At 28.1% G+C, this 14,160-nt stretch overlaps 2 long non-coding RNA genes across 3 annotated transcripts in view; one reads left to right on the top strand and one right to left on the bottom strand.

Moving 5' to 3' along the window:
- The window catches only part of LOC142332531 (uncharacterized), a 20,853-nt gene continuing 6,693 nt past the window's right edge, over positions 1 to 14,160 (bottom strand). The window contains exons 1-3 of one of the 2 annotated variants that reach the window (XR_012758318.1): positions 9,812 to 10,113; positions 7,543 to 7,802; positions 1 to 885 (exon numbers count right to left, since the gene is read on the bottom strand). This is a non-coding gene — a long non-coding RNA (uncharacterized LOC142332531). Of the gene's footprint in view, positions 886 to 7,542; positions 7,803 to 9,811; positions 10,114 to 14,160 lie in introns of those variants that run through there. The other variant, XR_012758317.1, reaches the window with a different exon arrangement.
- Positions 12,331 to 14,160, top strand: part of LOC142332532 (uncharacterized) — a 23,086-nt gene continuing 21,256 nt past the window's right edge. The window contains exon 1 of the long non-coding RNA XR_012758319.1: positions 12,331 to 12,556. This is a non-coding gene — a long non-coding RNA (uncharacterized LOC142332532). The remainder of the gene's footprint in view (positions 12,557 to 14,160) is intronic.

Consider the following 14,160-nt stretch of genomic DNA (forward strand, 5'->3'; position numbering starts at 1 on the left):
ATAGTTCTAAATAGTAGCAAAACAATACAAAAAAAAGCAAATAAAACGAAACAAGTTAAATATTTGGTTATACTTTGGGTTATTTAACCATTAATTAACCAGAGAAGTAAAATACGTCCATCGTATATCAAATTTAACAGTACGTGATATAAGCAAAGTGTATTTCCGTGTAAAAAGAAAGTTTTTAAACATGTAATTTTACATGTTTTTAGTCTGTTCACCGATATCAGTTCGTGTCGTTAATTATTTATAAATCAATATATACTTAGGAATAACACAAAAAAACAACTAATTTTTGTTGGAAAGGAAGCAAGATATAACATTTTAATAAATTTGTATAAATATATTTTTCAAATTTATCGGCTTTGGTAGTAGTTTTTATTTAAATTATATATATATATAAAGGAGCGGAGCTACCAATAAAATTTTAACGAAGTTTATACAAAAAAAATTTAGAACATTCTATCAGTTTTTATTTTTGTAATTACAAAGGTTTTGCTATAACAAATTTGAATGAGAAAAAAATAAATTTATAGAGTAATACATTTCAATATATATAATTAAAATTGTGCGCGCGCGTGTGATTATACAAATAAATAAATAATTAAATTAATATATTATTTATAAAGAGATAATAAGGTTTACTTAAACTGAAAATTACTTCAAAATTATGTAAGACATTAATATTCTTAATAGGGAGTTGTATTCATAAAACACACTTCTAACATTTACTGATGCTATGACAGACGCTATGTTGCCATTTAAACTGATTTTTTTCCCGCCTTGCCAGTGTACTCGCCACAGTTGGGTATCAGATAAATCGCTGCGTTGCATTTGTCTTATATCTTATTCAATTCATTTTCATAGAATAAATCTTCCAACAACCTAACCAGTAAGGAAATGAAGAAAAAAATTTTTTTATTACTTATGGTAAAATTTTTATAATTTTTTTTCTTAATTTAATAACGAATCATTATATTATCATTTTACTATTTTTTATAAAAAAAAAAATATATAAAAAAAATAAATAAATTTCCAACAATATTTAAAGTTGATGTTATATATTTTCCATTTGCAATACGGTTGTACTACTTATTTGATATTTGTGGTTTATGTAGTAGTATTAAAAACTTAAAAAATCATACTTAACGTTTTTATTTTATATAATAGTTAATAAAATAATCACTGGTAAATAATGACGTAATGCGCTAGCATTTCACTTAATTTTACCTTCTCAATTCATAGATTTAAAGCGTATGAAAAATACCAAATCTTGCCGGGATTAAACCCAGAACTCTCCACTGATTCTACCGCTCTTTCCGTCGTGTGTGTTTCCTCAGTTCATTCAGGAAATGTTATTCTGTTTTATATTTGCGCTAGATATAGGCCGACATTTTTTCATTATATTTTATTCATTTACTAATTATTAACTCGTAACAAAAAATAAAGCTAATTAGCCAACCCGTTAATTTAAATAGTTATCGATTCTTCGACTGTTTTGTTCACAAAAACGTTTTTCTGCAATTACACTCTCAAACTGTTCCTTCATAAAAATAAAGATTATATGAAAGTAATTTGGAAATCATCAAAGTTTTATAGTCATTTTACTAAAAATTAATTAAACTTACAAAATGAATGATCTTCTCCACCAATAGTATTTTATGGGGACTGGTGCATATAATTTTTTAGCGTCTTAAAAAATTATTATTTATTATTTTCATTTCATTAAAATTAAAAAATAATAAACTGTACTTAAATTGTAATATTTTTTTATTGTTATAATTATCCGAGATATGATGCATAAATGTGCCGCAGGGTTGAACATAGACCAACGCCCGTGCGAAGTTAGGTTGGGTAACTAATTGTAGTACTAGACTGCATCTTAAGCGAAAAATAATATTACTGTCTTTTTACCTCATACCGAGCGTGGGAACACATGCACAGGTAAGGAGTATTTCAGACCTTTTTTACTTCCTTGTACCAAGTAAAGGAAGTATTGTGATCGCGAAAAATTTCGCTTTTCAGATTTCAACCAAAATATTCATTTTGACCATCCCTGAATCCATTTGACAGTTTCGGCGTGACCTCTGTACTTATGTATGTATCTCGCATTACTTAAAAACTATTAACCGTAGTATGTTGAAATTTTGGATTTAGGACTGTTGTAACATCTAGTTGTGCACTTCTCCTTTTTATTGCAATCGACTGAACCAAAAGTGTCCAAAAAAAGCCCACTATTTCTTAACTGCAGTAATAAGCCCTGATTGAGAGCTTTTCAACGATATATCATAAATGGTACTTATTTTCATCGGTTCCAGAGTTATAGCCAAGTAAAAGTTTAATGAAATATTTGGATTTTACAAGGAGAAGGCACATAGGTTTGAATCAGACTTCATCTCCTTTTTTTAACTTCTTTTATTTAAATATGTTGATTTATTAATTTATTAAACTCTCATTGTAAAAAAACTTTTACTATGAATAATAATTCAGTAATAACCAAAAAGAAAAAAATATCATGAATTTTTATGAAATAAAATTACATACTTTTTAATTTAAAAAAAAAAACGTGTAAATATAATTTAATTTATTAACCTGTGATTGTAAAAAAATTACAATAAATAATAATTCAATAATATGAAGAAAAAAAAATCAAAAAATTCTTTATTAAAGAATTAGAGGATCGTATTTCACTTTCAAATGAAATAAGTTTATACCAAATGAAGCAAAAAATGTGTATATGTAATTTAATAGGCATACAAGGAAGTCATGTGGTGTCCCACATCAATTTTTTTTTTTTAATTATGACAATGAGGTAGATAAATATTTTCGTACGTAAAAAATTAATGGGATTCGGATCCAGAACCTTTTGGATATAAATCAATTTTGTGATACATTTAATCTGATAAAGTAAAATGAAGTGTACATTGTTTTGTCAACCAGAACGGTAGTAATAAAAAAAAAAGAAAAAAAAAAGAAAATTGTATCCTGTTACCATTTTAATACGTATTATGTGTTGACTGTTAGTGAAGCGTGTCTCAATTGATTTAATTTCTAATGCAGTAAATTTTTTGTAAAAAAATACTCTTCCCGTACATTTTTTGGGTCAATGAAATCAAAAGAATGAATTCGTGATGTACAAAAAATTTCAAGTTTTAAGTCTGTTGCGTAATTAAAGAATAATGGAGTGCGCGCGCGCTCACACACACACACACAATGTTTTATTAACTTACTCGTATGTATTGTTAAACCAGTCAGAGTGACGTTGCATCTGAATTAACGTTCTTTTTGTATAGTAAAGAATTCTGGGTTCGATTTCCGGTTACGTTATCTTACATTATTATCAAAATTCATAACATGAAAAATTAAAAATCATAACCTAAATAAAATTGGGTGAATAGTAACTGACGTTTGTCGGCCTCCGTGGCGCGAGTGATAGTGTCTTAGCCTTTTGTCCGGAGGTCCCGGGTTCGAATCCCGGTTAGGCATGGCATTTTTACACGCTACAAAATTATCATTTCATCTCATCTTGTGAAGCAAATACATAACGGATGGCCCGAGGAAAGGAACAAATATATATATACTTTGTATGTTGTCAATACGATTAAAATAAATTAAAAAAAAAAGAAATGGTTATAAAATATTCGTTTTATTTATTCAGAGATAATTTTACAAATTATACTGCGCTATCGTAGACAAAACTGCTCGCCGACGCGCTGTCTACTACTCCAGTTGCTATGAGACGTACAACTGTTTCAAGGTTAAACTACACAACTGCCGTCTCGAACGCGCGGCTGCATAAAGCACGTTTAACAATAATAATAATAATAATTTACAAATGTTTAATACTGTCTAAAGTAAAGCCATTCGGTTTATTTCTTTTTCACACCCTCCGAGATTTTTATTTTACTTTTTATTTTTTTATCATTTTTATTTTATATTTTAAATACACGTATAAGCAGCATAAATTGGTGTCGAAGCCGATAATATCAAACCTCATTTCTCCAGTATATAAGTTTTTTTTTGTTTTTTTAATGGTTTTATAAATAAATTTAAATGTATGGAGACCAAATTGATTCGAAACTAAGTATTTTATAAATATTAAAAATGCGATTGTGTTTTGAAATGTGATTAAAAAGAATAGTGATTAAAGTGATTAAAGAATAAGTCTTTCTTTAATAGGTAATATCAAAATAAGTATTTTTAAAACCAAGAATCGAACCCACTTACTTCCAATTACACCAATCTTTTTTCTTTCCTTTTTTAGGTTTTTTAATTAACTTAGTTATAGACAAAACCTACATTAGAAAAATTGAACTCTGTGAGAATCAAATTGAGTCTAAATTTACGTACTTATTTTTTTTTATAAGGATTATGCGTGCAATTTATAATAGAATCTTCAATTTATGGTTATTTTTTTAATGCGTAAAACTCATACAGATATTACACATATGGAGTGTTGTCCAAGCTGTAACCGAAGCCTAAAGATTAAATATAAAATTAATACAAAAAATTTAATCTTTTTTAAAAATAATTCCTAAATTCTTTTTTGAACAGAGGAAGGTTAAGAAGTGTAACGATAATAACTGAAAAATATATAACACTTCAACTCGACGAGTACAAAACCTGGCTTACTCGCAGAAATGAATTTACTATTTTAATTCAATATTTATTATATTAGGTTGGAGGTTGTGTGTGGAAGTATGGTATTGACATTTTGAAGTGAATTAGAATTTCAAGCCTGACCGGTATACGAAATATGAAAGGGAAGATATTACTACTCTATCTCGGCGATTGGCGAGGTGATTAGTTGATACGTGCTGAAGTATTAATTACATTAACTTATAAAGTTAAAAGAATTGTAATAAAAAGAACAAAGATAGAAGATAAAAAGTATAAACTTCTATAGGATGTGATTTTTAGTGAAGATCTAACAAAATAATTAAATCATTTTTTTTTTTAAGTAACAGTAACAGTACAAGGTGAAAAGATAAAGATGCTACGATTTGCTGACGATATAGTAATTCTAGCAGAGAGTAAAAAGGATTTAGAAGAAACAATGAACGGCATAGATGAAGTCCTACGCAAGAACTATCGCATGAAAATTAACAAGAACAAAACGAAAGTAATGAAATGTAGTAGAAATAACAAAGATAGACCGCTGAATGTGAAAATAGGAGGAGAAAAGATTACGGAGGTAGAAGAATTTTGTTATTTGGGAAGTAGTATTACTAAAGATGGACGAAGCAAGAGCGACATAAAATGCCGAATAGCACAAGCTAAACGAGCCTTCAGTAAGAAATATAATTTGCTTACATCAAAAATTAATTGAAATGTCAGGAAAAGATTTTTGAAAGTGTATGTTTGGAGTGTCGCTTTATATGGAAGTGAAACTTGGACGATCGGAGTATCTGAGAAGAAAAGATTAGAAGCTTTTGAAATGCGGTGCTATAGGAGATTGTTAAAAATCAGACGGGTGGATAAAGTGACAAATGAAGAGGTATTGCGGCAAATAGATGAAGAAAGAAGCATTTGGAAAAATATAGTTAAAAGAAGAGACAGACTTATAGGCCACATACTAAGGCATCCTGGAATAGTCGCTTTAATATTGGAAGGACAGGTAGAAGGAAAAAATTGTGTAGGCAGGCAACGTTTGGAATATGTAAAACAAATTGTTAGGGATGTAGGATGTAGAGGGTATACTGAAATGAAACGACTAGCACTAGATAGTTAATCTTGAAGAGCTGCATTAAACCAGTCAAATGACTGAATACAAAAAAAACGAAAGGGATTTACGACAAACATTTGTTTTATAAGTCATTACTTACGTCTTAAATACGGTAACAAAATATTTAAAATTTTATAAAAATCAGATGCCATTCCATAACAACTGTATTATCATGCAATTCTAAACAGATATGAAAATAATCCCGTTATTTAAAGGCTATTCTGTGAAACGAGAATACAGATCTATGATAATTATGTTAATACATTAAAATAAGTTTGGTATTACACAAAGTGAAATGTAGAAAATTATTATTTTAACCAGCATTAATGAAAAAAAATTCTAAAATACGTTTCGCAAGCATTTATAGTGTTTCGTTTACTTTCCTTTTCTATCTTCAACGGTGTTCATTTTCCTTCGGCTGATCATATTACCGTAAATTAAAGTTTGGAAACGGGCTGAAACCGTAGATGGTACTTACGTATTAACGCCACAGCAGCTACAGCTTTATTTAAAATTTTTCACCGAAATCCGGTGGAAAATGGGCCGATAAAGAGTTTAACATAGATTCAAAACAGTCTCTTTATTAATTTTAATAAATGGTTATTTATATTTATTTATTTTATAAATATAATTTAACCTACGCTCGCTTCGCTCGCTAACCTTGATTAATTTACAGGAATGTTTTGATTATTTAAATAATAAATAATTGCAATAATTACTGAATTTATTAAATAAATACGGTGTTAATTAATCAAGGTTAGCGAGCGTAGGTTAAGTTTGGTTAAAGTATATTTATAAAATAAATAACCATTTATTAAAATTAATAAAGAGACTATTCATTTTCCACCGAAATCCGATTGACTACTTTGTTTTTAAATAAAGCTGTAGCTGCGGTGGCGTTAATACGTAAGTACCCCGTGGAATACTAGGAAGTAGAAATAAATATGGATCTACGTAGTTAAAAAATTTCTACTTTATGAAACGTTTGAAATCTTTTGTCAGCCATCTTGAATCCGCCATATTGAATATATATATATTTTAAACAGGAAACGATACGTGATTGTAATGTAATGTATTACGGGAAAAACAATGGCGAAAACCATTTGTCGATCAACGCTCTCGCCTTTTAATTATGAGCAATGAAATTTTGAAAAACGGAAAAATCGCGATAGAAATAAAACGAGTTAAAATTCCCCCGTAGTAACTTTTTTATTACGTTTTACCTTCAGAATTACATCCAATGACAAACATTATTCACTAACTAATTAATTAGATTCGCCTAATTAGGGTCATATTTTATTTAGGCACATTTGTTAACGATTAAAAAATAACATTAAAATCTGGAGTTAATCCTCATCACCCCTAACATATGGAAAAAACATCAATCGGTAGGTAAGGATTTTCAAATAAAAATACAAATTGACTGTACTATCAGAAGAATAAAATACATATACATACACAAACATGCACGGGCGCACGCAAACTCACACAAAAATACAAACAATCAAACAAAAATCAACAATAATTTGATGTTTATAAAGGATTAGGTCACACACAGAGAGAGAGAAAGAAAGAAAGAATGAAAAAGAGAGAGTGACCGAGCGAGAGAGGGGTTTTAAACAAATTATTCAATACTACTTTTTAAAATATAATACAAAAACGTAATACTTTACATTCTATATTAACTATATAATTAAAAAACGAAACATAGGTGACCACTTAAAAATTAAATATATACGTATTTTAATTAAAATCCTTATGTTTTAATAATTATGTATTAGATAGAACAAATAAAATATGTAAAAAAAAATACATACCAAGATGTTAAAATAAAGAGTTAATTTTCTCTACCCAAAGCAACACACACATTGATGATACGTAAATTTAAACCTCGACTGGATCGGGTGAGTTAAGACTGTATACTGTATGTTCGTTCATCTCCGCGTACAATCGGTGATCTTCGGTTATACACGTCGTCTTGTCTTGAACAATATAGATTAATGTTACTGTTCTTGTGGTAAAGTTTATATGAATTACGTAACACACGTGCGCGCACCCTCACATATACACTCGAGATCTATTTAAAACAAAATAAATGATTAAAATAAATCTTACAATAAATTGTTAAACATAATTTAAAATTCATTTTATGCGTAAATATTTTTATTTATTAATAACAGTTAAATAGCTAAATAAAGGTTTATTAAAAACAAAAAAAATAGTTAATATCAAAAAATTAAATTAAAAAACCATTTAGAAATCGAACCCAGGTTTTAGAAAATATACTGATATAAATTAAGCATACCACTCTTCTGATCACCGTAGCGGAGTGGTAGCCTCTCGGCATTTCATCTGGAGGTCCAAGATTCGAATTGTAATCAAAATATATTTGATTACATATAAAAAATTATTTTAAAAAAAACTTAACTAATATTTATATTAACATTAATAAAAAATAGGAGACATATTATAAAACCCCTGCAAAAAGTAAAAAGTAAGAATTAAAACAAATTGAAAATTTTAAACAAAAAAATATAAAATATTAACAAATATAAAAAATAAAAGAATACCTTGTGATCTGGGGGTGTCCAAGTTAAAAATCGATCCAGAGACCTTCAGTACATTAGTCATTTGCTGTACTATCTCTACTAACTGTGTTACGATAACAGTATATTATCAAAATGAAAATGAGACACAGTTAAATATTTTGTTCAATGTTAACAGCTAATTACTATATAAGAACGAAGTAAGACAAAATCTGAACAAACATAGATTAAATTTCAAACATTACTTTTTGTTAGATTAATAAAAAATAAATCTCTCTTTGTGTGTGTGTGTGCGCGCTCGCGCGCGTAAAGTAGTAATCGGCTACGATAGATAAATTTAGAAATAATGAAATCATATCATTACATCCTTATGTACCACTCGTTAATCTTTTCTATAATCTATAATAATTTGTAGTTCAGCTGTTTTTCTTTAAAATAATTAGTTATTGAAGAAGTTACAATCTAATTGTGGAAAATTCTTCACATACTAATCTGGAATCGAACCCAATACCTTTGGTATATTATGTAGCAAGGAAGTACGCTTTCTGTGACACGGTCGCGGCGACATTACATTTTTATTGTTAATTATAATATTCGATTTTTTAAATTTCTGCTTTAAATTAAAATAAATGTTTAGTAAAAAAGAAAAATTATAAAAGCACGCACGCGAATGTACTTTTATATATATGTGCAATAATCACGTTTACGTGCGTGGTTATAATTAATTGAAATTTAGGTAAAATTAAATAATTGACAGCCTCCTCATCATTACTCGTTTATGTACCGTTAGCCATGTTCTTTAGCTAACAGATACAAGTGAATTTAAAAAATTGCTTTCATTTATTCATTAGTCTAGTCTTTTTTTAATAAAAAAAGTAAAAAAAAGTAAAAAAATGATAAAGAAATTAGAACAAACATTTTGGCTAAATTTTTGTCGAAAAAAAATTAATAATAAATCTGACCATGTAACATAAAAACCGACCGTTTTGATCTACAGAACATATCAATGTAAATTTCAAGAAAAGTGAGAAAATATTTGTAAAGTATTTCATATGAATAACAAAGGCAATTTATCTTTCTAAAATAGATAGCTAATTTTATAATTACCAAATGCAGACACAGGCAAACGGTTTTGTTGTTAAACAGAAATCTAAATTTTTAAAACAAAAAACAGAACTTCAATAGAATATTGAAACCCGAAATAATTAATAAGTAGTGCACATTTAAATTGAAATATTACGTAAATAAAACGTTTAGTCTACAAAAGATTCAGCAAAACCCCTCTTATAGTGTATCGGTACTTACTTGAAAGCAAATTATATTAGTTACATATTTTTATAAAGTAATCTGTACTTAATTTTAATTAAAATAACAAGAATAAAAATATATTTGGCTAACCTAAAAATAATAATTTTTGCCAAAATAAAATGTCTAGTTCATTAAACTCCCAAATTCCTCCAATATGTTAACCAATATAATCACATTATTTAATTGTGTACTAATTTCTTATTACAAAATATTATAATTTGAAAGAACTTACCTCATTTACACGTAGAATTATTTTCTATACGGTTGTCAGATTCACGTAAAATATATTTAAATATACTGAATTCTCTAAATACAAATAATCAAATAAACAAAATTTGATAACGGTTTTAAAAACACAACTACGAATCGTGAAGAAATAAACTTTATTTACTGTATCCACAACGTTAATCTTTAATAACACTTTTAATATATTAATCACTTTTAATAGATTAATATCAGAAAGAAAATGTTAGATAATATTATTATGTAAGATTTTTTGATTTTTTTACATCGCTGAATATAATGGAAACAGCTAATAATATTATAATCAATTATAATTTTTCATCAACGTAACACACATTTTGATCTACGTAGTTGTTTTGATGAATTTCGAAGCGAACCAAGGAGAGAACTCTCCCCCCTCTCTGCTCTCTCCCCCCTCTCACAGTCACCATACGTACAAAGTAGCCGCAGTACTAATATTTTTCCTCCCTTCTATTGTTCAGAAGCCATCTTTTTTTATATTGTTAGGTTATTTTTACTTTTAATAAATTGAATATCGTGTATTAAAAGTGATTGAATACGATGTGACTGAGGTTTCGAATTTTTTTTAAAAATATTTTTTGTCCAGATAAATTTTTTTTTTGTATGTAGTGACAGAGCTTGGGTTATTAATCTTAGGATATCATATTCGAATCCTAATCAGACTCATTAAAATTGTAAAACCACTGTTTTACAGTGTAAAATTTATTATGATGTTTGGTCATCATTACTTTCAACGACAGTGTAATATATGTCTATAATGTCAGTTTAAACTTCAAAATCATCAGTTAAAAGTTCTGATCACTTTTAAATTGATAACGATGTTTTGAAAAAAAAATCGGGCATCATTACTTTCAGCGAAATTGGTATGATAGGTGATAAAGGTTGTAAATTGATTTTTTTTTATGATAGCTAATGACGTTATCTTATATATATTATACATAAGAAAGGGTATATCTTATATTAAATAATGATTTCTAAAAAAAGGGCGTATCTCAAAAATGATTCACACAGACGATTTTTAACGAAATTTTGAAAGGCTTACTCGAAAGTGTGTTTTCCAACTTCCTGGAACGATAGCCGGCAGTTTCATGTGTCTAGGTCCAACCGTTCTCGACATACTAGCGCGAGTGAAATTCGCATATGTCAGTTCACCTTATGTAAATGAATGAAAGGTGGTTTTCATGCGATTTTTTAAATTTATAATTTTTTTTACGACCATAACGACGCCCGATCCATAACGTCGGGCGTCGTTATGGATTATAATTTTTCATTAATATATATATTTTTTTAATTGTGGAGAATTATAATTTTTCAGTAGGGAAGAAGCGGAGCTACAATAGAATTTAAGGAAGTTTATAAAAACAAAAAAAAAAAAATAGTGAATTTTATCAATTTTTTGTAGATGATTCAGAGATTAATTATGATTCAAATTAAATATAATCTGAGATAACTGTTTATTAAAACGTCGATTATTCGGACCTCCATATCTCAAATATTTTGCGACTTAAAAGCGATGACAAATCTACGAGAACTTTAACAAATCTTAAATAACTTTTTTGTTTATTTTAATTTTTAAAGTTTTATAATATAGTTTGTAAAATAATCACTGATCTTATCCATCGGCTCTCCCAGTTAACCGGACTTAATGTTTCATTTATCCGTAAAATTTACGTATAAATTATTACTTGTTTTAAGTACTCGAATTACCAGAGATTTTCTTGTAACAAAATTCAGAATTAATTCAGATTCAAATTAAATATAATCTGAGATTAATGTTTATTAAATTGTCGATTATTCGGATCTCCATATTTCAAACATTATGTGACTTAAAAGCGGTGACAAATCTGAGAGAAAAATAATTATTAAAATGCTGAAAAAAATCGCTTGTTGAACCAAGACTCAGATTTAAGCAAGTTTGTAACTATCACGCGTCTTATAAAATTGTCTTTTATAATTTTTTTAATTTCAGAAATTAAAAAATAATAAATTGTATATTTTTTATTGTTATATTTGTCCGAGAAATGATTAGGCATAAATGAACATTGAGCAGAGCCCGTGCGAAGTTAGGTACGGTAACTAACTGTACTATACTGCATCTTAAGTGAAAAATAATAATATTTTTTCTTTTACCTCATACAGAGCGGGGGAACGCATGCGCATGCGCAAGTAAGGAGTATTTCAGACTTTTATTGAAGATAAATGAAGTTGTGTAAGTCTCGACATTTGTTATATTACACGGTTCTGGAAGCAGGTCGTGTTAAATGTAATTAAAATATTTAATATTTCCTTTTTTAAATATGAATGGAGATTCAGGCAATTCCGATTGTCATTTAGTATTTTTGTTTTATTTCACCAATACGTAACGTTAAATTTTTTTTGTTAATCGATGCGTTCCCGTAAGCTGCGAGGTAACATTTTTGAAAAAAGAATGCAACATAGTAAAATTTCTTATGTGAATGTGTTTACTTTCAAGAACAAAGTTTAATATTAAACTGTCTGTGTCGGTCGGTCGATCGTTATTATGAGAAATGAAACTACAGTGTAGGACATTTTAGATGGTGTGGGTACTTTCATAATTATTTAGCTGTGGCAGTTGAGAAATTAGTTGTTGAGCGACGGAAATTGCAGTGGTGGGGAGCGACAAAGATATTACATATGTGCAGTATGGAATCCAGCGGCCATCACGGGTTGATTACACAGTTCATTGACTGCGGTAAGTAATTTTATATTATTTTAATATAGCATAAAATAAGTATCATTATTTTTGTAACTATAGTTTACCTATTGTACCCATACTTATCACGTAATACATTTTATAATACAATTTGCACTCTTATTTTTACAAAATAAATTAACTAATTCGTATAGCCAAACATTTCTAACATTGTTTTCTAATTCTAATACCGGCAAAATAATACCCCAAAAATAAACCAACAGAAATGAAATGACTTATAAATTTTTCGTTATCCTGGTTATAAGTTTTACGTTAATCGACCAATAAAATAATCGAGGAAATACAATTATTGAACAGTCTAAACGAACTGGTTAAGCAAAGTTTGTTTTATGTGTTAAAAATAATTATTTTATAATTATTTTAATGCTCTCATGTAACCCGACACAATACTTCAAAGTTAGAGAGGCTGTGGTACATTTTTCCTAATCTATTACTGTTTGTTATTAGGATTATTAGACATCTTCTCTTTGCACCATTAACCAAACATTTAAAGAAATCCTAGTTGCTATAGTTTATAGGTGTTCAGACTCAAGTATCAATTCTTCTTTATTAGTTAGTTATTTCTTGTACTTGATAAAGTATTAAATTGTTACAAATTTCAAATCAACAGCTGACATTTACTTAATATTTCTTATAAATTTATAAATAAATAAACTGTTTCATTCTTCTTACTCTTTTATAAAAGTAAATATTCAGCTAGCCTATCATATCAACTGATAATATTAGTAATTCATTTTTATTAAGGTACTGTTCAGCCTAAATTTAGAGCTCTTACTGACAACATACACACACATTAACATGTATCTTTTTTATCAATAATGTAAAATTATTTAAATGTTAACATTAAAATAACTTATCATCAACTGGACAATGTCTTTTATTGACAACAAAATATGAACCGGAAAAGTTAATATGTAGGTTAATTACACCTAACTGAGATATTACACCGAAGCGGTTAGTTATTCAAACATATTTTGCTCCTCAAACACGGTTATTGAAGGTTCTACAATTCAATACTTAAATTCATAATTAATACCAGAGAAATGATATTGGAGTTTCAGATATATTAATCATTGGAATTGGGTTTGCAACAATTCATATTTAAATTTATCTTTATTATTATCCAAAACAATTTGTATACAAGAGGTACTTTCATTAACTTTAATTTAATTGTGGAATAAGTGAAGGTTGATACTGTAAAATTTAATATTTTTTCAGCTATTTTATCAAAGTTTTTTTTCTTATAAAGTAGAAATACTAATAAACTAGCTTAAATATAGGATCAATGCCACTTTTTTTTTGTCTTCAGTCATTTGACTGGTTTGATGCAGCTCTCCAAGATTCCCTATCTAGTGCTAGTCGTTTCATTTTGGTATACCCCCTACTATATTTTAAATTAACTCTTCTTTCTACAGTAGTAATCTATGCCTTTGTAATTGTCATTTCAGACATTGTAAAAAGACAGGAGGAAATGTTATAAGTACAGCGACTTAAAACAAACTAATAGTAACTTACTGAGACAGGCTTTCTTGCGTGACCCCACATCAAAATGAAATAAAGTGTATTGAGAATGGACCTGATAC

Source organism: Lycorma delicatula, chromosome 11, assembly GCF_047948215.1.
Source record: "Lycorma delicatula isolate Av1 chromosome 11, ASM4794821v1, whole genome shotgun sequence".
NCBI classification, from domain to species: domain Eukaryota; kingdom Metazoa; phylum Arthropoda; class Insecta; order Hemiptera; family Fulgoridae; genus Lycorma; species Lycorma delicatula.